Genomic DNA, 23,504 nt, shown 5'->3' with positions numbered 1-23,504 from the left:
CCCCACCCCACCAGAGAGACTACTGAGAAGTCAGCAGATCTAGTGAGATACCTGGGAAGTCCTTTAATAGAGAGTTAAATAATACTAAAAAGAAAAATCTTTCCTACATTAAGAATGGGGAACATGACAATGCAGGGTGCTAGGATCCTGTACAGTGTAACTATGGATGGCTTGAAAATGGGAAATTTAAATGAGGGGATAAATGACTAAGCTGGGGTTGACATAATGTTGATTATACTTATTATGAGTTTGATAATTAATATTTTATCCTTTAAAAAGTGGTTTGATAACTGAGCCAAATAATTTAACAGATAAGATACAACCTTTAGAAAGACCTACTAATGAAAATAAAAAAAAAATACTCAGACTCAGACAAAGGAATTTAGAGCAGAATCTATTGCACCATTGCATTATGAAACTAAAGAGGAGTGGCCTACAGTTATTAGAACACCAACCTTAATTTATCCCATTACTATACAAGAACAATCACCAGATGATAGGCACCCCCAAGGCTCTGCAGAAGTTAATTGGAATCCTGTAGCGATGTTAGATTGGAAGAGATAGGAAGCAGGTGTTTCATATGGTGTTCATTCACCCTTTGTGAAACAGATGTTAAACTCATGGGCCACTAGGAACAGAATTATCCCACAAGGCTGGAAAGATATAGTTGCAGCAGTACTGGAAGCTGGTCCTCAGTTACAATAAAGATAACAGGGTAGTTCATCTAAATTTGCCAAATACAAGTGAACTGGACACTGTGAATGCAATCCTTACTTAAAAATTGTTCTTATTGTATATAGTTTTATTGCACTAAAGCTAAAACCTTTCATTTTTATTTAGGCGATACCTGATCATTGTTCCTCTTGCATATAGTTTTACTGTGTTAGAGTTAACACCTTTCCTTTTTATTTAGACAAAAGGAGGGAAATGTTGAGGGATATTCAACCACACTGCGAACCCCGAGTTTGCATTTGCAATGATTAACCTTGGATCAGGAAGTTGCATAGCAACTATTTGACAGAAAGGAATCATAGAGCATCAGAGGAGAGAAACACAAGAAGTAGTAGGGTGGGGTTTGGAGTGGAGCAGCCACTGTGCCGAAGTTAAAACAATACGGTTTCACTCCATAGCCCATATATCATCCAGGTTCCTAAGCCTTTGTAAGGCCAAGCTCTGATGCTTCAAACACCAGAGACAAAGTAGGGACTGGCTCCAGGGCCAAGCCACATGTTATGCAAGAAAATGAATCTAATGAAAGCCCAGAGTAGCCAGGCATCCTTCAATAGCTAATAGGCAAATCTGAGCACTCATTTGAGGGGCTGTGGGCTGGGGTCCTGCCCCAGGATAAACACAAATATCCTGGCTGAGGAAAGCCGTGGCTATCAGGTCTAACTTCCAGAAATGATTCCCTGGCTTACCCAGAGGGAGGGTCTGCTCTAAGGGAAAAGGTGTATGTAGCCAAGGGCATCAAGGACACCGGCCCTCTCGGATGATCTTTGCAAATCCTGTTTCCCATGGACAGCTGTCACTGTGCCCCTATGTGGGTAAAGACATCAAGTCCAGGAAGGGTGAGCAGTTTTTGCTCCAACTAGTGCTCTGGAGCGATGGTGCCCAGGCCACCCAGATCCCACAGAGGTACCCAGCTCCCTTCGCTGCCTCAGTTCCAGAGTTAAAGTCTCACTGACAACTTTCAATCCATACCTACCCTCAGGTAAGCCCCGTCCCTGCTTGCTACCCCAAAACCATCTGTACCCTGACTGTCTCCTTCCTCCAAATCCTACTCACTCAGCCCGACCTCAGCATCCTGTGGGATGCCTCAGAATTCTCCCACAGAGAGACTGACAAGTACTTGGGAGAGCTGCCCTGCCAGGACTCTGCCCCTTCCCAAATCCTATCCAGCACATCAGCATCAGCTTCTGTCCTGCAAAAACCCAAGGGCAGTGGCGAGATAGAACAATCCTACCAGAGCTGGAGACCACACAGATCAGTCATAGTCATAGGCTGGTGGCTGTTCAGCAGCTTTCGTGGCTTCCACTGGGAACAATGAAGCAGCGACTGTCAAGGGACTTCCATGACCCACCCATGCTAAAAGTAACAGTTACCATTCACTGCAGCCTTAAAGGTACACCAGGCATCAGCTACGGACTTTCTACCTGATCCACCCCCATAGTTATCATCAGAGATAGAGCTGCCCTCCCATTTTATATCTGAGGAAACTGAGGCTCAGAGGGGTAAGGCAGTTACATTCACCTGTGCAGATCCACTGCCCTCCTGGGCTTGCGACCACACAGCTCCCACCTAAGTGGTGGGGAAAGCGGCAGGCCTTGGTCACAGGTTCCAGGAGGCTGTGAGCAGGATGAACCTACTCAGCCTGTTCCTGAGAATGGCCCACATGGTTCAACAGCACACCCGGTGACAACGGCAATGTGCCTGGCCTACACTGTCCAAGACATTATCTACCCACCACACGTGGCTGCTGAGTACTTGAACCTGACTGCGGCAACTGAGGAACAAACTATTTCTTGTGGCTACACGCACTAGGGGCTACTGCACTGAAGCTCGCCATAGACTGGTCCAGGGAGAACAGAGGCAGGGAGGCCAACTGCACCAGCTCTACTGGAGCGATGGGAGCAGACGAGGGGACAGCCAGCCAGGATAAGGGCAAGACCTGAGTATGGGATGGTTGTGGGCTAATACGGTCCTAGCAGAGTGCTGTCCTATACATTTTAGGTAACTATAGAAGGCAAGGATACAGCTTGGCACACTGTAGAGCAGGCAAGAGTCTGGAGGTGATGCTCCCCACCCTGGGAGGGTTGCAGAACTGCAGACAGGAGCTGAGGAATGTCTGGGAGGGCAAAGGAGGGGAGCAGAGTCATGGGGAGGTGGATGTGGGGTGCTAAGCAGTACCCAATATACAGGTTGGGAGAACAGCGAGTGACCTGGGGCTAGGGTGAGATTCTGGGCACATGTCGGAAGAGGGCAGATGTGGGAAGGGAAGTGGCCCTAGGTTCTTGCTCTGCACAGAGGCAGCCAGAGGCTACACTCAGACCCTGCAGCCAGACTGCCAGGGTTCTCCATACTCCAGGGCCTTGACCGTCCCTCGGCCATCAAACAGGGACATAACAAGGTCCGTGTCATGGGAGAAACTTCAGTTTTTCATTTTTTTTTCCACAGCACTGGAAATTGAACTTAACACAAGCACGCTAGCCAAGTGCTCTACCACTGAGCCATTATGTCAGCTCCAAAGATTTATCAAAGTGCCTGGAACTGCCCAGCAGATCCAGCGCCAGCTGAGCGTGTGAAGCCTGACATGGCTAACTGAGCCTGAATGTTCGGTACAAGAGAGAAACCAACACTTAGGCAGAGAAGCGACACTGGACAGAAAACTCTGGCTGGGGAGATGGCTCAGTGTTTAAGAGCACTTGATGCACCCAGCAGTGGTGGCACATGCCTTTAATCCCAACACCTGGGAGGAGGAAGCAAGTGGATCTCTGTGAGTTCCAGGACAGCCAGGGCTACACAGAGCAACCTTGTCTTGAAAACCAAAATTAAATAAACAAAAGCACTTGATGCTTGCAAAGGAACTGGGCTTGACTCCCAGAACCCACATGATGGCTCACAACTAACTCTAGTTCCAGAGGACCCTATGCCCTTTCCTAACCTTCTCGGGCACCAGGCATGCACATGTTACACATGCGACAAAACATACACACACACCTAAAAAATCTTAAGAAAAAAAAAGGGGTCTGGCTAGCCTTATTGTGTTCTATCAACAAAAGGATGAAGCCCAGAGAAGGGCAGTGAACTGGCCAAAGCCATACAGGAGGTAAAACCCAGATTTCTAATCATGCTCATAGAAGCTGGGGGTGAGGGGATGGACCTTCAGCCTCCAGCTGTCTGAGGGACATCTGAGGGCAAATGATGGACAGATGGGTGCCCCATACGGGTCAGTAATGAATGGGTCCTTGCCACTCTACACACACATAGCCCTGGTTGAATACACAGATGGCCAGAAAGAACAACATTCCAGAAAAAAAAATAAAAACAGGAACAGGGAAGGGTCCCTGTTCGAACCCTTTTGCAGGCTAAAGGTAGCCAGGAGGTGACCCAGACCAGAGCAGATATGGATAAACCAGAAGAACAAGTCATGTGTTACTTTAAGCTCTGGACTTAGATCTCTCAGAAATATGGCCTTCCTTCATGAGGACAGTTCCTGAAGCCACATGTACTATGGAGTTGCCCAATGCAGAGCAAAGAGATCACTGGGCCTGTCTGAGGTACAGGGAAGGCAATCTGAAGCAGCAAAAGGGTCAGGGGGGACTTGGGGACTGCAGTCTAGGACACTGGTACTCTGCTTGGCTTGGGATGGATGAAGAGGGTAGAATGGTTACTGGGCTAGGAGGCAGCTGCAGCGGGGGTCAGCACAGAAGGATGGAGTACAGCTGAGAAGTTAACAGAAGCATCAGGGTTAAGGAGCATCTCCTGAGGAGGATCCATGCAGCTAGCCAGGAAGGGTGGGCAGACCGAGGGAGCGTGCAATCAGGAAACAGCACCTTCATCACCCTCCTGTTTGTGACAGCTGACTCCTAAAATACTGTCTCCTGTCAGACATCATGTCAGCCATCACCCTTCCTTCCCTCTGTGGGACAGAAGATCTGACACACAGCTGGCTGGTGGCAGCCCAGCATCTGACTGCAGTCCCAAAGTCATGGATCTTGAGGTGTCCAGAGACGTAGGTCCCCCTGAACCAGTCTGCTCTGCCAAACAGCACTTCTCCTGCCTGCGGCTGCCTCAACAGCTTAGACCAGTGTGAGCTCCCATGGTACATCTACTAGGCTTGGTTGCAAGGACTTTAAAACCACAGTTCACAGAGCCCTAAGTTCTCTGGAGGTCTGAAGGGACAGTCAGCAGCTCCTCGCCTCTACCCAGCATCCACAGGAACTTGTCATCCTGGACAGTACCGCATGTCAAGCTGTTTGATATGGAGTAAGGGGAGTCACTGATACTCAAAGAAGTTAGAGAAAAGTCTAGGGGGAGACCTGGGCTTCAGGAGACTGACAGGACCCTGCCACACAGTGCAGACTCCTTCCCTGACTGTCCCTGCCCTGCCCATGCCCCTCTGTGGGAACCTCCTTGCTCACATCCTTAGCCTCCCTTTTTATTTCACCCCAGCCCTGATGACTGGGAATCAGGCCAGTGAGGGAGGGCTCCGAGGCTAGTGAACTGATTACTCAGGGGTTAATGTTTGCTTGCCTGACCCAAACCTATGCCCACAGCTCTCCAGTGACCTCCAATTGTGGGGAATATGAGGGCCTTTCCTGAGACCACCCAGAGATACCCCTGGGGGCACACCACCCCCCTGGTCTGCTCAGAGAAGCTCATGTTGCTCTCTCCCACATCCTGACTCCAGCCACGCACTACTACTTCAGGTGAGAGGCTGAAGCAGACTCAAAGGATAAACCCTGGCCCTCCTCGTGGCTATCTGACCCTACCCTAAGAAGGCTTATGTGACCCCCCCCCCACCTCCACCTGTTTAGGGTTACTAGCTGGGTCCCTATGGGCCATCACTGCCCACCCTTCCACCACATGGTCCCGTCTAGAGGCCCCCAGGCCAGTCCTAGCTTCTGGCTTTTATAGCAGTTGACTCCTTCCTTGGCACCCCAGGACAAACCAGACATCAATTCCGTGACTACAGGCTGATCTCAGCCAGGTCCAATGCCAGTACAACTGGTTACCTGGACTGGCTTCCTAATCCCAGCTCATCCCAGATGAGCACCTCACTTCCCAGGCCTCAGGTCTCCTCATTTGTAAAATAGGTAACCAGGTAGTTGGAGGAGCAGCCCTACACTTCCAGAGAAGCCAGGTGCTGGGCAGGGCAGGGATTATCAGGAATTTCCCTTACTGGAGCTGTCAGGACCAAGTCCAGGTAACCAACCACAGACCTACCTCATTCTATTCTCGGGGCAGAGCACCCAGAAGACTATTCCCTATCCCCAGGGGGTAGTCTCAGACCCGAAGATAAAAATGGGCGGATGTGTATAGCATGCAAGCAAGCTCTCTGTTTTTCTGTCTCATTGTCAGCACGCATATTGAGACATGGTCTCATTGAGCCCTGGCTGGTCTCTTCCATCCTCCAGCCTTTAACCTGCAAGTGCTAGTTAGATCAAAGTCTCTGTGCAGAGGGAACCAGGATGACAAACCCAGGACAAGAAGCCATTCTGCCTCCTTTTTAAAAGCAGTCCTGTGACCACAGCCCCTGGGTGGAGAATGGAACAGAGTCTCCCCTTCTACGGAAGAACCGAGAGCTGTAGTTAGCCATAGATGAGACTTTAGAAGCCTAGAGGAGCTCCCCAAGAAGCCACTACATACCCTAGGAGCCCCCCTTTGGCCCAGTACTCATCCCTCATCCTCTGGGGTGGACACAAGTCAGGCCTGGCTTAAAAGGCAGCTGGGCAGGGCCGTGAGCACTCACACTGCAGGAGAAGGGGTCACCACTCCTTAGCCGGACACTGCAAACAACTCTCCACTTCTACACTTCGGTATAGCCTCTGCCTTCCTGAGGCAGTCCCCAAGTCCAGCCCACTCAAAGGCCCCAGACCTCCAGTTAGATGGCTTGGTGGCCTCACCCTTGACCCTCCCAGCAGACTGTAACCACCAAGTCCTGTCCCCCACCCCCAAACAAAACAACAGCTGACGCATGGGGATCGCGAGTGCAATAAACATCCTGCAGACCAATGAACAAACAGGACGCCCACAGGCAGGCTGCCCTGGCCGCTGTATGTTAGCATCTCCATCCACCAGATGACTTGGCATGGACTGGTCCAGCTGCCCATGGCCCCTCAGCAGGAAGGCAACGTGGAGCCAAGAAGTACCCTGTGGATGAGAGGCTGAAAAGGAGCTGAGGAGAGGGGCAGTGCCGGGCATTCAAAACAGAAGAGGCCAGAGAGGGACTGGGCATTGGTGAGAACAAGCAATACTGACTAAGAGCTTCAATCAGAGGAAAGTGAACCTGGCTCCTCGGAAATCCCGTGAAAGCTCATAACCTCGACACTCACTGAGCCACATCCCACTTCACCTACTCCAGGACTTCAGGAACCCAGGGGCCAGTGGAGGATGAATCTGACAGGGGCTGGGCTCCTGCCCCTCAACTCCCGCCACCCACCAGCTACACACCCAGAAAGGTGGCCCTGTCTCATCAGCAGTAGGAAATGAGAGAGAACAGGCTAATTTAAGAGTCACGCCAAGGCCAGCTCTGCCAGGAACTGTTTTCCACAGCTGTGGAATGAACAGCAGGGTGCTCACTGCCTTAGTAATGGCCCAGCACAGTGGGGGAGGGGGCATCTTTAGGTTGAAATTGGGTAGTGGTATAAGAATGGGTGCTTCAGCGGGGCGGTGGTGGCGCAGGCCTTTAATCCCAGCACTCGGGAGGCAGAGGATCTCTGTGAGGTCGAGGCCAGCCTGGTCTACAAGAGCTAGTTCCAGGACAGGAACCAAAAGCTACAGAGAAACCCTGTCTCGAAAAATCCAAAAAAAAAAAAAAGAATGGGTGCTTCAGGCTGGGTGGTGGTGGCGCACGCCTTTAATCCTAGCACTTGGGAGGCAGAGGCAGGCGGATCTCTGTGAGTTCAAGGCCAACCTAGTCTACAAAGTGAGATCTAGGACAGTCAGGACTGCTTCACAGAGAAACCCTGTCTTGAAAAAAAAAAAAAAGAGTGGGCACTTCTTTTTTGTTCAAGGCCAGAGGGGATAGAGTTAAAAAGAGGGAAAATAAACCTTCTGGACCATGCAATGGCGTTGAGGGGAAAGCTCGGATCTCTGAGGCATCCTGCAGCCTGAACTAAAAGAGTCTGGAGTCAAAGTCTGGCCCTTCTCCACCCCCATCACCAAGGGATCCTAGACAATTGAGCCTTAGAGTTCCTGTCTGCACAGGAAAACCAGCCACCCTCTCACTTCTCGGGGACTACATGGGATGACACCCAGGGAGCCATGACAAAGACCTGCCTTACTAGTTCCTGGGATGGACTCAGTGCTCCCTCTAGAAGTAGCCTCCCCCCATTTGTGCCTTCTAGGATACTTGATCCGTCTTCTGCAACCCCAAAGCCCTATCACTGGCTTCCCTCTGCCTTTCTAGCAACCAAGGGTCACTTGCAATGTCCCTCTCTGTCCCCATTACTCATAGCACATCACACCCAGAATGAAACCTAGTCTGCTCTGGTTGTCCGCAGATGCTGCCAAGCTAGCTCCTATGTCCTCACGAAGTTCGCCTTCCTCTTCCCTACCCTGCGTCCCCAGGATATAAACTCCAGCCTGGAGGCTGTGGCTGCCACCTGGAGCACCCTGCCCTCAGATCTCTGAGCGCTGGCCGCCTCTCTTTCTGTTGTTAACTGGCCCAGGGCTTCCTGAGCCCTGACCCCAACAACTCTCTCTCTCTCCCCTCTCTCGCTCCAGTCCTCAACCCTACAGGTCATCCTTGAGGGAGGTGCTAGCCCTTGTTTATGTCTCCCTGCCTTCAGGAATGTCAACCACAGGAGAGAAGGGTCACTTCTGCTCCCCACCCCCCCACTCCCCCACCCCCCCCCACCCCCCCATCCCCGTCACACAGCTTGGCTGAGCAGTAAAACAGCTGCTCAGGCCTGGAACTGGGCAGTCCAAAGACCCAAGGAACCCTGGGGAACGGCTCACATCCACAGTGATAAGTGCGACTCAGGGGACAGGCCCAGAGACACTAAGTGCTCAAACCTGATGGAACACCCTCCCTGACTTCAGTGCCATGAAAATTCCATCACCCTCAACCCCCACTGCTGAGATCAGCAGTCTTGTCCCAGCACTGCCAGCCCCTCCCACCACACTCCAGACCTTCAAGAACAATGTACAAAGGGGCCACTTTAGCTTCATCTCTAGCCCAGAGGGCTGGAGGAAGGAGGGGGCGCTCCGTACCCCTCCGCTGTCCTCTTAGGACCTCTCTGCTAATGGAGTCAAGCCCCTTGCAAGGCAGCTTTGTTCCTAGCATTGTCCTTGTGATGTAGATAGAGGTGGGACAATGCACAGGCTGAGGGACAGACGTCAGGGTAGACGTTCCCATGGGCACAGGCCCATCTGTATGGCAGGCAAGGGGTAGGAGCCTGACTGCCAGTTGGGCTATGGGGGAGCAAGCTGCAGAGCTGACAGAGTGCCCTGGGCCCAGCAGTAAGAAGGAAGTGAGCATGGCTGTGGGTCACTTAACCTCTGCGAGCAAGCTGCAAAGCGCTTTGGAAGGGTTATTCTGACAAAGAAGCCGATAACCTATGACCCATGCCTGGCACCAAAGGAGGCTTGGGCAACTTCTTTATGCCCTGCTATCTTTTCTTCTAGGACCACTCAGTGAGATGACTGCCACACACACACCAGGTCCGCAGTCCCTTCCATTCCACAACCAACCTCCTTGACTATCTATCTCCCCTCCTCTGTCCGACGGCCTGCAGGGAATTACAAAACAAAACAAACCCATACAAAAACCTTCCACCTAACACTGGCTGCTAAGTTTTCCCAGCATCTTTCAATCTCTACCTGTTACAGGGTCCCCCTGGCTGGTAGACCCCATCCCCCACCTTAAACTTCTCCAGCCCAGGGGCTCAGCTGCCCGTCCCCAGAGGCTCTTCCCTATTAACCCAGCCATTTTGGTTACAAGCCTTTTTTTGGCCCATTTGGCCAAGGTTCCAGCTTCTTCTCTCTTCCTCTCCCATCCCTGCTTCTCCTCACATACCCGGCCGGCTCAGTCTTGCTGGTCGTGTTCAGTCTGTGCTCTCCCAGATGCCTCCGGCCAGGGTCTTCCTCAAATCTACAACAAACCTTCTCCTCCACCACACCAAGGAACAGCCATGTCTTCCTTTTCTTTTTGTTATTCAAGCACTCACCCAGGACTCTCTGAGGGACTGCTAACCAGGTCTCCAGGAACCAGTCAGGCTGACACTAATCTCTGACCCTTGATCGGCAATCAGCAGACACCATGACAATGACAGCTGTCTGAGGGACAGCTTCTCTGAGGGAGTCAGGACTATAGGAAGTCCGCTCTTATCTTTCTTGGACCCAGTGCCCTTTGGATAAAGTGCAAACATGGTGGGAGGCTGTAGATTCCCAGGTAATCTCCCTCCTCGCACCTGTTCCATAGTTTGGCCTGCCTGCTAGAGCTGGGGCATCTAACCCTGCTGTGCTGTCCCATGACCTGTGGCCCCAGTCCCAAGCACAAGCAGACACAGAGGGGAAGTAATGAACCGCAGTCTGCTGCGTGAATAAATGGCTCTCTTCAAAGCCACACACCTGAAGTTTCTGGCAGTATCGTTGTGCTCTCAGGTCTGGTTTGCGGCTCAGAAGAACAATCAAGGTCCTAGAGTTGCCTGCTATGCCACCTCAGGCTCCCGAGCCCCTGGAGAAGTGGCTTCCCTATGGTTCTCTTCCAGAATGAGGGACAGTGGGGTAGAAGGGAGACAAAAGGAAAGACTTCAGCCTTCAGTGTACAGAGGGAGCCACACGGGACTGGGAGGAGCCATTGGGTGTGGGAAACATAAAAGTCTTTGCCTTCAGATAAGCACTAAAGAAAACAGGAAGCTTTAATGGGGAGGATATATAATCTACTTTCACCTAGAAGGCTGGGGACAGAGGTGACTAATAATAACCTGGGGGTTTACAATATCTTTATGGCCAGGCCACAAGCAGGACTGGAGGTGGCCCAAAAGACCTCTACACTATCTGCATGACCAAGACCGCAGCGCATCCCTCTCGAGGCCTTGAACCCATCTTAGAAGAAGAAGTGACATGTACTTTAAGTTTCAATGTAATTGTGCCTCCTCGAGTGCAGGGAAACAATTAACCAGGAAACTTTGTTCCAACTTGTACATACTTAAATATGACTATAATAAACTGCCCAGTGTCAAAGTCTAGAAGTTTGAACCAGCCCAGATAGATAACTACTTCAGGTTGAACCGAATTTCCTTCTTGCCTCTCGTGGATCGTTATTCTGCTGGCCGATGAAGAATGTGGAAAATCAGGAGGAATGGCTAGAACAGGAGTCTTAGAATGCTCCTCACTGTGCCCACACCACTGCTGCCATTGTGTGAAAGAATAGTCTCGAACTGGGAGGACAGAGCTGGTGACAAGCCTGCAGTGTCCGTGTGTCTAGGAACCTGAGCATCAGAAGGAACACGGTCCCTACAGAGCAAGTGTTAGCTACAGGCTCTGGGCCTCACTATGTTCTGAGCTTCCTGCAGCCTGCTGGCACTCTTCTTCCTCCTTCCCAAATACTCCAGGCCATTCAGCCCAGCTCTGCTCTCTGCCTGGGGCTCTCCTGAGAGACAGGCCTGTCTGGTAGACAGCTGTGTAGAATCTAACAGCGGGTGTTCTTGCAGATACGGTACCAATTCCACACACACTTTCTAGTCCAATAAATGAAAACTATAGCTAAGTAGTTTCCCAAGCTGTCAGAGCCTCTAAGGATGATAGGGCAGACCCAGGACGCTAGAGTGACTCAATATTACGGGAGGGTATTTCTGAGTGTCGACAAGGACTAGGGGGCAGTCACGCCACAGCAGAGGCAGATTGGACCCTTCGGCAATAGAAGCCTTGGGTTAGGATCTAACTGCCTCCTCTGGGGACACAAGAGGCCATCCATCATCAAAGGGAATGGATGGAGCTGGAGAGATAGCTCAGGAGTTGAGAGCACATACTGATCTTGCAGAGGAGCCAAGTTTAGTTCTCAGAATCCATGCTGGGCAACTCACAATGGCCTATAACTCCCTCTCCTGGGGGATCTGACACCCTCTTCTGCAGATAATGTAAAGTAAGTAAATCTTGCTGGGTGGTGGTGGCGCATGCCTTTGATCTCAGCACTTTGGAGGCAGAGACAGGCATCTCTCTGTGAGTTTGAGGCCAGCCTGGTCTACCAAGCAAGTTCCAGGACAGCCAGGACTGTTACACAGAGAAACCCTGTCTCAAAAAACCAAATAGATAGATAGATAGACAGACAGACAGATAGATTTTTTTTTAATATTTATTTTTACAAAACTCAGGGCTACCACGCAAGGGCTTTAGGGGCCACCACCCAGCTAATTCTTGCCACATCAATTATTTAACTTTCTCACCTGGAAGACTCCATGAGTACTAAAAGGCGGCATACAAGTGCTTATATAATCTAGTAACTGTGAGAGGCAGAGGCAGGAGGATCAGGAGTCCAAAGTCACATAGCAAGTTCAAGGCCAGCAGGACTCCACTCTTCCTGTACTTTCAGAAGCTCAGCCAGAAAGTCTGTCCCATTGCCCTCTCCTTTTGCCACAGGGACACATGGGACCCAAGACGAGCCTTGTTGCTGGCCCTCCCAACCTCCAGTTCCGGCCAGTCCTCTTATTTGTCCTAACAGTGTTTCCACCAGGCTCCTCACTGCACAATGCTCTCAGCGCGTCTGCCCTACCTATCCCATGGGCCAGACAGACCAAAGCCTTGGTCAATAGAGGCCCATCCTTGCTGCCCCTGGGGATCAGACCCGGCATTCGGTAGGAGCCTCAATGACAAATGAACAAAGAATACCGAAAAGAGGTAGAACGGACAAAGGGACAAAGCCAGCAGGGATTTTTTTTTTCTTGAGACAGGGTTTCTCTGTCTGTGTAACAGCCCTGGCTGTCCTGGAATGCTCTAGGTAGACCAGACTAGCCTTGAACTAAAAAAAATCCACTACCTCTACCTCCTGCATTCTGAGACTAAAGGCATGCACCACCACTACCCTGCTCAGCTCCTGAATTTCTGAGATGAGTGCGCTCACCCCAAGAACACGAGGCACACCATTAGGCTCTGAAGCACGGGCCTGGGCACCACAGTTTCTGTCACTTTCTCCCCAGCAATGGGTACAAGTCACCAGGCTCTTGGATGCCTGCTTTCTAGAGTCCCTGGCATGGAGGTGTGACCTCTGGAGTGCACTTTCCACCCATGGCTGCACCCCATCACAGAGTCCTTTGGTCATTTCTACAAAACTGTAACCTCCTGTTCAGCTCCCGTGACCTCTTCCACGCCAGTCGTATTCCAGCTCACATCCAGCTCACTGGGAATGTGCAGTATGGCGGGGGACTGAATGCAAGCCGTGACAAGTCAGGAAGCCTAGCTGTCCCTTCCTACCCACTGTGGAATGCTTTGAAGCCGCAAGAAGAACAGCATGCTCACGGCCCATTCTGCGGGCTTTCTGCAGGACCTCTCCCTGTTCGTGTGACTGTTCTAGCTGGAGGCTCAGTTTCTACGCAGCAACATGACAGCTATCCTGGCACCACTGCCTGGGACTCCAGAGGTCCAACAGCGACACAGCTCAGAAAGACATGCAATGATGGCCTGAGACACGGCTCTGCAGTTGGGAACCCATGCTGTTCCCAGTACACACATCAAACAGCTCCCAGGAACCCAACCCCCTTTTCTGACCTCATCAGACACTTGCACTCATGTCTACAAACACCATGCATACAAATAATTAAAAAAGAAGCCAGGCATTGTGATGGATGCCTTTAATCCTTTAGGCCCAGGGATTGGGAGACAGAGGGAGGTGAATCTCTCAGTTTGAGGCCAGCCTGGCCTACGAGTGAGTTCTAGGATGGCCAGGGATACACAGAGAAACCCTGTCTCGAAAATCCAAATATATGTATATATTAAATATAGGTGCTGGAGAGATGGTTCAACGGGTAAGAGCACTTGTTCTTGCAGAAGACCTGGGTTCAAGCTTCTGATCTCCATGGACACGAGGCAAACACATGATACACATACATGCATGCAAACAAAACACTCATATATATAAAATAAATAAATCTAAGGAAAAAACTTTCAAAAATAAATCTAAAAAAAATAAATGAACAATAAAGACAAAGAAATACAGCACTGATACCAAAGTACTTGCCTCACACAAACAAGGCCCCGAGTTCCACACCCAGTACTACAAAAGAAAAAGAGAGCCCAGAAGAGGGCATGTTAGCGCACACCTGTAAATTCCAGAACAAGGAAGACCTGTAAATTCCAGAACAAGGAAGCTGAGGCAGGAAGATTGGGATTGGTATGAAGCCAACCTGAGCTACACAGTCATTTCCAGACCAGCCTGGCCACAGTGTAAGACTGTATAAACAAATTCATCAGTAAGTAAAAAACAAGACTTTAGTTATCTTGGTCCTGTTAGAACTACAGATATGAGTTATAACCACTCAGGTTCACAATACTTGGTGTTAGTGGTAGGTCCTAGCCCATACGGAGGTCTATGACAAGTCTGTCAGTGACCGGGCTGGCTTGAGCCCAGAAATCTTTTTTTTTTTTTTTCCCTTCAGTGTTTCAATTCAGGGTTTCTCTGTTAAGTAAATAGTCCTGGCTGTCCTGGAGCTTGCTGTGTAGACCATGTTGGCCTCGAATTCATATGCCTCCACCATCAAGCTTAATTGCTTCTCTCTGATTGATCCTATTTTTCTCTCTTTTTAAAAAATATTTATTTATTTATTTATTATGTATACAGTGTTCTACCTGCATGTATGCCTGCAGGCCAGAAGAGGACACCAGATCTCATTACAGATGGCTGTGAGCCACCATGTGGTTGCTGGGAATTGAACTCAGGACATCTGGAAGAGCAACCAGTGCTCTTAACTCAAGTCATCTCTCCAGCCCTGACCCTATTTTCAACCTATTTGCATATCATACATTAAACCAAGGGAACCCAGATAATGATCTGTAAGTTTGGGCTTCCTAAAGAATACATTAGCATTACACAGAAGAGGAAGAGAGAATTATTTTTAAACCTCAGGCAGAGAGGCTCCAGACAGCCTCCAGACTCAACCTGAGGCTGCTGAAGACCGACAGACTCTACTATCTTGAAGGTCTTCTGTTACTCGTCTATCGCTGTGAAGAGACACTATGACCAAGGCAACTGTTATAAAAGCCAGCATTAAAGCTGGGGATGCTGCTGCATGCCTTTAATCCCAGCACTAGAGAAGAAGAAGCAGGCAGATCTCTGAGTTTGAGGCCAGCCTGGTCTGCAGAGCAAGTTCCAGGATAGCCAGGCCTACAGAAGAAAATCCTGCCTCAAACTCCCCTCCCCACAAAACAGCATTTAATTGGTGATTTGCTTACAGTTTCAGGGGTAATTTGGTCCATTATCAACATGCTGGGGAGAATGGTGGCACACGGGCAGACACGATGCTGCAAAAATCGCCGAGAGTTCTACATCCTGGTCCACACGCAGCAGGAAGAGAGAGTACAATTGGGCCTGGCTTGGGCTTTTGAAACTTCAAAATTTCAAACCTCAACCACCTCAGGGACACACTTCTTCCAACAAGGTCACCCCTCCTAATCCTTCTCAAGTAGGGCCACCCCCTGATGACTAAGCATTCAAATATATGAGCCTACGGGAGCCGTTCTTATCCAAACCACCACAACCTCTGAGACAGAGGCGGTTTCTAGCTTCCAGGTGTCGAGGCTACCCATCACCTCAAAGACCTGCCCTTCTGGGAGTCTTCCAAAGCTGCTCTTGGTTGGCATCCTGAGGCCTTTGAGAGCTTCGAGCTGTACATTCTCAGAGCTGTATCCACTCCTGGCTGGCATCCCACTGAGAATTAAATCGGTTTCATTTAAATCCCATGTTGTTTTATTATCATCTGCCCACTGTATTCTTTGGGGGGGGGGGTCTAGGTCCGAGCTGGAGACAGGAGGCAACTCTACAAACCTCCTCACTGGGTTGCGGTCAGGAACACCTTCTAGACCTTTTACCCATGCCAGTCATGTTGTATCCTTTCCGGAAATGGCCCTCACTGGCTGTCCTTGCAATCACATTCAATAAATGTTTAAAGAATACTTATTGAATGCCTTCCGCCTGTAAGACTTAGTGCCAGCCCCTTCCATCCTCTACAGTTCTCCTTGTGGCCCTTTCGTTGTGGCCATCCCCATTCCGCTGCCACAATGCTCTGACCACCGGGATCTGCCCACAGTATAGGCAGGCTCAGGGATCAGCCCAGGCCGGAATCAGCCTCCACAGAGGCAAGAAGGTCCAAGAATAGCATGGTGAATGAAGGCCCAAGTGATGGGGAACAAAGACCAAGAACAAGCAAGAGGGCCAGAGACATCGTGAGGCAGCCGATCTTCAGGACAGCATTTTTAAAGCTCTGTGGGCCAGTAAGGTAGTTTGATGGTAGGGCGCTTAGCTAGCAAACGCAGGGCCCTGATTTCTATCCCTAGAAACAAAAGTTTTAGATAGGGCCAGCAAGACAGCTCAGTAGATAAAGGCATCTGTCACTGAGTCTGATGACCTGAATCCCCAGAACCCACATAGCAGGAGAGAACTGACCCCAAATGTCCTCTGCCATACACACACACACACACACACACACACATACAAGTGTAATCAAACTTTTATTTTGTTTGCTTTTGAGAGAGGGTCTTTTTTTTTTTTTTTTTTTTTTTTTTTGGTTTTTCGAGACAGGGTTTCTCTGTGGTTTTGGAGCCTGTCCTGGAACTAGCTCTTGTAGACCAGGCTGGTCTCGAACTCACAGAGATCCGCCTGCCTCTGCCTCCCAAGTGCTGGAATTAAAGGCGTGCGCCACCACCGCCCGGCGAGAGAGGGTCTTATTATGCAACCTTGGCTAGCCTGAAACTTGCTGTGTAGACCAGGCTAGCCTGGAGCTCAATGAGATCCACCTGTCTCTGCCTTCTGAGTGCTGGAATTAAACATCTTCATCACCATGTCCCACCGCTACATTCTTTTGTGGGTTCCCAGCTCTGCCACAGAGGAACCCTAATAAACAGCCAGGTAGGGCCTGGGAAGTATGTTGCCCACACTGGCAGGAGGAGCCAGAGACAGATGTGGAGCACTGAGAAAAGCAAGCGCTAGCGTCAGAGGGAGAGTAGCCTGGAGGCTCTGTGGTCACCTTTTCGGGAAAGGTTCGTGCAGGCCCTTGGGAACCCACAGGGAGAGAAGGGACAGGTCTGGAAGATCAAGAGGACTCAAAGAACTAGACAAATAGTCCCTACAAATGGAATGCAACCCAAATCCTACCACTTCCTGGCTGGGAGCCTTCATTCCGGGCAGCCCATTACTGCCCCACGGGAATAACACTCATGCCTACACCCAGGCATTATGACGGCTGTCACACTGAACACATGTGAAGCACCTGGCTCTCAGGCAGTGGGGAAGCGTCCCATGAACAGGAGCAAGTCATTAACCGGGAGGTACAGCTAGGTGGCCACTCATCTGGGGGTCTCTGCCAGCCAGAAACTCTGAGTCCACGATGCCCATTTAAACCCCTCAGTTCTGGGGCTGGAGAGATGGCTCAGAGGTTAAGAGCACTGACTGCTCTTCCAGAGGTCCTGAGTTCAATTCCCAGCAACCACATGGTGGCTCACAGCCATCTATAATGAGATCTGGTGCCCTCTTCTGGCATGCAAGCAAACATGGAAGGAATGTTGTATACATAATAAATAAATCTTTAAAAAATATATAAATAAATAGAAATAAACCCCTCAGTTCTGCTGCTGCCTTTGGAAAGTTCTATGCTGGGAAAGACAGGACAGCAGGAAGGCTACACAGGCCGTCCAGGCCTTCTTCCTCCTCACTGAGGATTCCACTTTTGAGGGAGCCAAACTTTGGTGACATTTGACCTCTAGGTTCACGAAACAAGTGAGTGAGTAGGTACGTGAAAGGTCTCGATCACTTCCGTTTTATGTTTCTAGAACCGGTGGAACGAGTGAGCCGGCAGAGGCGCTGCCACTTGAGGCAGCACAAGCAAGATTATTTTGGAATCCTGTAAAATTTCTAGATATGGACAAGGCTGAGGGGCCCCTTTTCTGCACCACGCTAGACCACAGGAGAGGTCATGGACAATCAAACCCCACCCTTGTCTCCTTCTGAGAGATAGGGCCAATATCAGGGTCCCTGTGACCATCTCTCTATACGGTGAAGCTGCCCTCTGGGAGGTCAGTTTTCTCCATCAGGAATGCAGACCCTGGGAGGTGAGGGTCTCCGTCGGGGATGCAGAACGGAGAGAAAAGGTCAGAACATTGAGGACCGGGCCAAGAGCCGTTCATTTATGTATTCATTTGTTCATTCACTTTTACCACATTGACCAAAGGCCGCCTCGGTATATCTCTTGTTGACTGACTACTGAAACACACAACAAGATGGGCAGTGGTGGCGCTCGCCTTTAATCCCTGCACTTGGGACGCAGAGGCAGGTGGGTCTCTGTGAGTTCAAGGCCAGCCTGGTCTACAGAACGAGTTCCAGGACAAGCTCCAAAGCTACACAGAGAAGCCCCGTCTCAAAAAAGCAAGACTGGAGAGATGGCTCAGTGGTCAGGAACACTTGCTGCTCTTCCAGAGACCCAAGTTTAGTTCCCAGCAGCCACATCAAAGCAGCTCATAAATTAAATGCCTGTTACTCCAGCTTCAAGGAATCTGACACTTTCCGCTGACCTCCTCAGACACCTGCACACACGTTTACAGAGATACAGACATGTACACAGAAGTAGAACTGAAAAGAATCCACACGCAAACATGTCAAGGCAAGAGGCACCTGCTCTGTAGATCGACGGCAGAACCAGGACTCACGTGGGTTTTCCTGACATTGTGAGGCTCAAGCAATGAGAACAAGGGTGAATCAATGGGAACAAAAAGTTGCACCTCACTGTCCCCCTCTGCATAGGGGACTTCTGTGATACTCCTGGAATAGGTTGCTACGTACACCTACATATACGTAATTAACATTTTCATGGCCAGCGGCTGAGGTAGCTTCGTTAGTAAAGTAATCGCCAGCCCAGTATGAGGACCAGTCCAAAACCTAGTACCCACATTATTAAAAAAAAAAAAATAGAAAAACAAACAAAAAACAGAAACACACAGAACACACACACTGCTGTAATCCTAGTGTGACCCTAACACTGGGAAGGCAGGAATGCCTGAGGCAAGTCAGTAACTCCAAGTTCAAGGAGAAACTATCTCAAAAGCTGGCTGGGGCTGGAGTAAGGGGCTCAGCAGTTAAGAGCACTGACTGCTGTTTGGTTCCCAGCACTCACGTGGCAGCTACCAAACATCTGTAATTCCAGTTCCTTTCTTCTGGCCTCTGGGAGCAACAACAGGCACACATACGGTGCACAGACATACATGTAGGCATTACACATAAAGTGAAGCTTTTATTTATTTATTTATTTATTTATTATTTGTTGGTTTTTCTGAGGAGGGTTTCTCTGTGTCTATGTAGCCTTGACTGTTCTGGTCTTGCTCTGTAGACCAGGCTGGCCTTGAACTCACAGAGATCCTCCTGTGAGTTAAAGGCATGCACCACTACTTCCCAGCAATAAATATTAAAATGAAATAAAGGGGGGGGTGTTGGGGAAGACACACAATGTCAACCTGTAGTCTTTACATGTATGCATACATGCATGCCCACCAACATGAGTACTTCATACAAATTTCCATGGGAAGATGTGCACATCTGTGGACACTGGCATCAGCAGTGGGGAGGGGGCTGACCTGGTCTGAGATTGAGAGTTGGCATTGTGAAGAAGATGCATGTAGAAGCTGCTGATGGGCAGGAAGGGGTGGTAAGGGATGAAAGCCGGGCTGTTTGAAGCCCATCTCTAAGCTTGTTGGCTAGAGTGTGGGGGTTCAGACGGACCTATATGTAAAACGAAACAAGAGTGTGGCCAGGCCAAGACTGAAGGGAACCCTCATGAGTGAGTGAAGTTAGAACAGAAGAGAGGCAGGCTCAGTGATTGGCAGGGGAGGGTGGTCTCTTTGCCCTTCATCTACTTTTCCATTGCAGATCAGGCTCTTTAGGGTGAATTTCTGCCCCCAGCCCAGAGGCCTGTCCAATGCCTTCTGATAAAGCTATCACCTACAGCACTGCCGGGCAGCTCATCAGGTTCATCTCATCAACAGCCCCTGGGTCCTCTTCTCTTTCATCAACCGTCATTATTAGACACCTCCTGAATGTCTGCCTAGGTGTTGAAGATGGTTGTGTACCGCCTCCATTCAGAGCTCTTGTAAACTAGGGCTGAGAAGGTTTACGCCAACACTCATCACCAGGGGTTTTATTTACCAGACAGCCAGATGTCAGCATACCCATCTCCCCTGCCTGAGTGATGAGACAGAAAGGTAGGCCCCTGACCACAGGAACGTGCACAACCAATGTGCTGGAACAGACTGCACAGCTTCCAAGGCTCACTCTAAGAGGACATAAATGCCCAGCAGAAACCATACTAAGCTGCTCAGATAATAACATATGCATTTTAGAGACAGGGAAACTGAGGTCAGAGATACAGTCACAAATCAAGAAGTGGCAGAGCCAGGATCTGAACCTGGCTGCTGAATCGAGAGTCTACTTTAGGTGATTATGCCTGGGTTACAGCCAGCACAGGACTGGGCAGATGGAAGGTGCCCAATGGGAACTAATGCCCAGTTAGATGTTAATCTAAGAAGGCCTATCTCTCATCCCTACCCCCCACCTGAACATGTTTCTTGGCCTGAATGTCTGAAGAAACTTCTAGAAGGAAGCCTGGGTCTGCATGTGGAAAGTTAGACCTGGCTTGAGGAAGAGGAAAAGGATTGTACAGTATGAGGAACAAAGATCATTTGCACGCAAGGAGCAGAGCAGTCGATACACCTCAAGTCTCTTGTTGGGAGAAGAGATGCACAGTGGGGGTACCCAGAGGGACCAGAAGACTATCTGTAGACCCCCGCCTGCCAGTCATTCCTCACCACCCACCGCCTCCCAGAATCCCAGAAGAGAGCCCTCGGCTCTCCCTTCCTTCCACATTGGCCCTCCCATGATGCTCAGCACAGCCTGCCCTCCCCATGAAACTGGCCTCGCGGCCAGCTGGCATGAGATGGCCTCATTTTACAGGTAATAATACCAACGCAGCAGCCAGCAGCGATTTCCCAATACAGTTCAGGTGCCAGGCATCCTACATGCCTCGTCACTTTCAGTCCTCTCCAAAATCGTGGTGGTGGTGGTGGTGGTGGGGATTCTCTCCACTCGACAGAGGTGGAAACTGAGGCTCAGAACACAGACTTCCTGAAGTGAGGCAGCTATTTCGGCAGAACTGTTTTTACAGCTAACTGATAGGCAGTGAGTAGCCCCAGCACAGGACATACAGATTCTCTAAGGAGGCAACTGAGGCTTTTGCTGCAGAGGACAGCTCCCTGCGGCCCTCGAGAGCCAGTACCAGCTTCCTGGTGTGACCTTCCACCTCTTCTCCATCTGGCCCTCCTGTCCTGAAGCCTTGGCTTCCCTCTCCAGTCCCTCCCACTCGCTAGCTCATTTCTCATGGTGGTCCAGTTCCCACCAGCCTGCACCCCATCTCTCATCACACCGGGAGTCACACCTCTAGGTCCTTGCTCTTGCTAGTTCTCCAGTCCTGGGAACTCTCCCACCTTCCCCTCCTCTATTCCAATAGGTGTTGTCTCCCTAGGGCAGAGAGCCCCTCTCCAACTTTCCCAGGGGCCCTGCCTATCTCCTTAGCATTGGGTAGCACTAACTCTGGGGTTGTCAGCTCCTGGAGGGAGGGAGAGAGCCTTTCCTTGCTCTCCCTGCCATCCTCGTGCTTGGCTCAGTGCCTGGACCTTTAATAACTGTGTCCCTCCAGGTGACAGGCCAATCCCCTATGAAGGTCTATCTGGACCCATGTCCCAGGGATGATAGAGGACCATAGAAGAGTCCCAGTAGGAAAATGCTCCTGCCTTCATCCCCCTTCTCGCTTGTTCTGTAGGGTAGGGAGTACCATCAGATCTCAGGCCATCAGAGCGGACTGGGGCACAGCATCTCTGCTTGCTTCGCCCTAGCTCAAGCACCCCCCCCCCCCGCCCGCCCGCAACAAGCACAACCAAGCAAGCTCCCTTCCCCACCACCGGTTCCAGAACTATTTGCAGATATTTATAGCGCCCTCCCCCAGTCAGGAGCCCTCCTCCGCCCTGGGCAGTGCAGTGCAAGGAGAGGGAGCCCCCCTCCCCAGTAAAAGGCGCGGGGGGGGGAGCTCTCTCACCGTTCGCTTTTGCCTGCTCCCCACTAAGGCAGCTGTAGTCACAGCCCCCGCACCCGCCGAGCACCCTGGACCGCGCCTGGGCCTCGGCCAGCCACCGCAGCAACCCAGGGTCGGGGGTGGGGAAGGCAAGAACTGAGGCCTCGCGCCCCCAGCCCCAAGCCGCACCGGAGGTGGAAGGGAGAGCGCGGCGCACAAAGCATGGCTGGAGCCCCGCGCCTTGGGACGCCCCCACCCCACCCCCAATCCAGTCAGGGGAGGGGGTCGCCGCGCCAGGCTCTGCCCTACGGCCATGGAAAGCTGCGGAGAGCAGGCGGGTGGGGGCAGGGGGCACCGGTTAAGCAGCCCCCCTCCACATCCCGCCGCTCCTCAGCTCCAGGCCCCCGCTCCGGGGTTGCGGGACGCTCGCGGGGGGCGGTGGTGGGGATCCGGAGGCGAGGCCTGGGGCGCGGGGGATGCAGGGTTGCGACGCAGGTCCCTGGCTGCAGGGTCAACTCACCCATCGCCCGCTGGGTCTTAGCAGCGGCGGCAGCAGCAGCGGCGGCGGCGGCTCCGCGGCCCCCGGGGCCCCAGGCGGGGAGATGCTGGCGTCCGCCGCAGCCTTTCCTCGCCCCATCCCGGGCTCCGGCGGCGGCGGCTGCGGCGGGCGCCCGGCATCGCAGGCAACGCGGCTCCGGCCCGGCCCGATCCCCGCCCCCCACCCCACCTCCACCCGGTCCCGCGGGCCCCGCGAGGCCGCTTGACTGCACCCCGGGGCGGCGGCGGGGGCGCGGCGGCAAGGCCGAGCGCTGCGCTGGAGGTGCCCGCTCCCGCCGGCCCCCGCCCCGCCCCCGCGCGGCCGCGTCCCCTCCCCCTCCAGCTGGGCTCCGCGCGCTCGGGGCCCGGGGCGCCTGGACCGCGGGCTCCCGCCGCCTCCCTGCGCCTCGCGTGTGTGCAGCGATCGGATGCGCGAGTGTGCGCGTGCCCTGCCTGTGACCGTGCGTGCGCCGGCCCACGGCCCTGGCGTCCTGTGATGGGTGTGTGTGCGGTGTGAGGTGGGGCTGGCTAGAGTCCGTGTCCGGCTCTGCATGTGCGTGGACCTGTGTGTCTGTGTTCTGCAGCGTGTGGCAGGTCGGCCCCTGTGTGCGCATGGACGCGTAGATAGATTCGTGTTGTGGTGTGATAGTGAACACACTGTGGCTGGGGGCACAGGCCTCCTGTGTGGTGGTGTACACATGGTCCTGACCACTGAGACTAAGTGTACATACCGCTGTGGCCCTATGTAGAGGCCTGGTGGTAGGAAGTGTTCAAGACAGGGTCGCCGCAGTGTCCGTGCTGGTTTGTGTCTTTCTCTGGCCTCTGTACACTGGCCTCCATCCTTCTGTCCCTGCTTCATCAACGGGCATGCACAAAATCACCCATAATACCCTCTCCAGGTGAGGCCCAAAGGGCCATAGTGGAAGGTAATGGCAATGTGCTGGATCTGAGGTTCACCCCCAGGCTTGGAGGTTTCCCCACTCT

General features: G+C 51.8%; 1 protein-coding gene across 2 annotated transcripts in view; it reads right to left on the bottom strand.

Annotated features, from left to right (window-relative positions):
* Mgat3 (beta-1,4-mannosyl-glycoprotein 4-beta-N-acetylglucosaminyltransferase) overlaps positions 1-22,709 on the bottom strand; it is a 45,148-nt gene extending 22,439 nt beyond the window's left edge. The window contains exon 1 of one of the 2 annotated variants that reach the window (XM_041672057.1): positions 22,504-22,709. The gene's annotated coding sequence lies outside the window, so the exon portion shown is untranslated. Of the gene's footprint in view, positions 1-9,742; positions 9,853-22,503 lie in introns of those variants that run through there. The other variant, XM_041672059.1, reaches the window with a different exon arrangement.
* Between the last annotated feature and the right edge of the window lie 795 nt (positions 22,710-23,504).

The sequence above is a fragment of the Microtus oregoni genome, unplaced genomic scaffold, assembly GCF_018167655.1.
Source record: "Microtus oregoni isolate MIOR12 unplaced genomic scaffold, Mior012 000022F_ref0000154, whole genome shotgun sequence".
Lineage (NCBI taxonomy): Eukaryota > Metazoa > Chordata > Mammalia > Rodentia > Cricetidae > Microtus > Microtus oregoni.
Note: the sequence above shows the minus strand (reverse complement) of the source record. Positions and strands in the feature narration are given on the sequence as shown.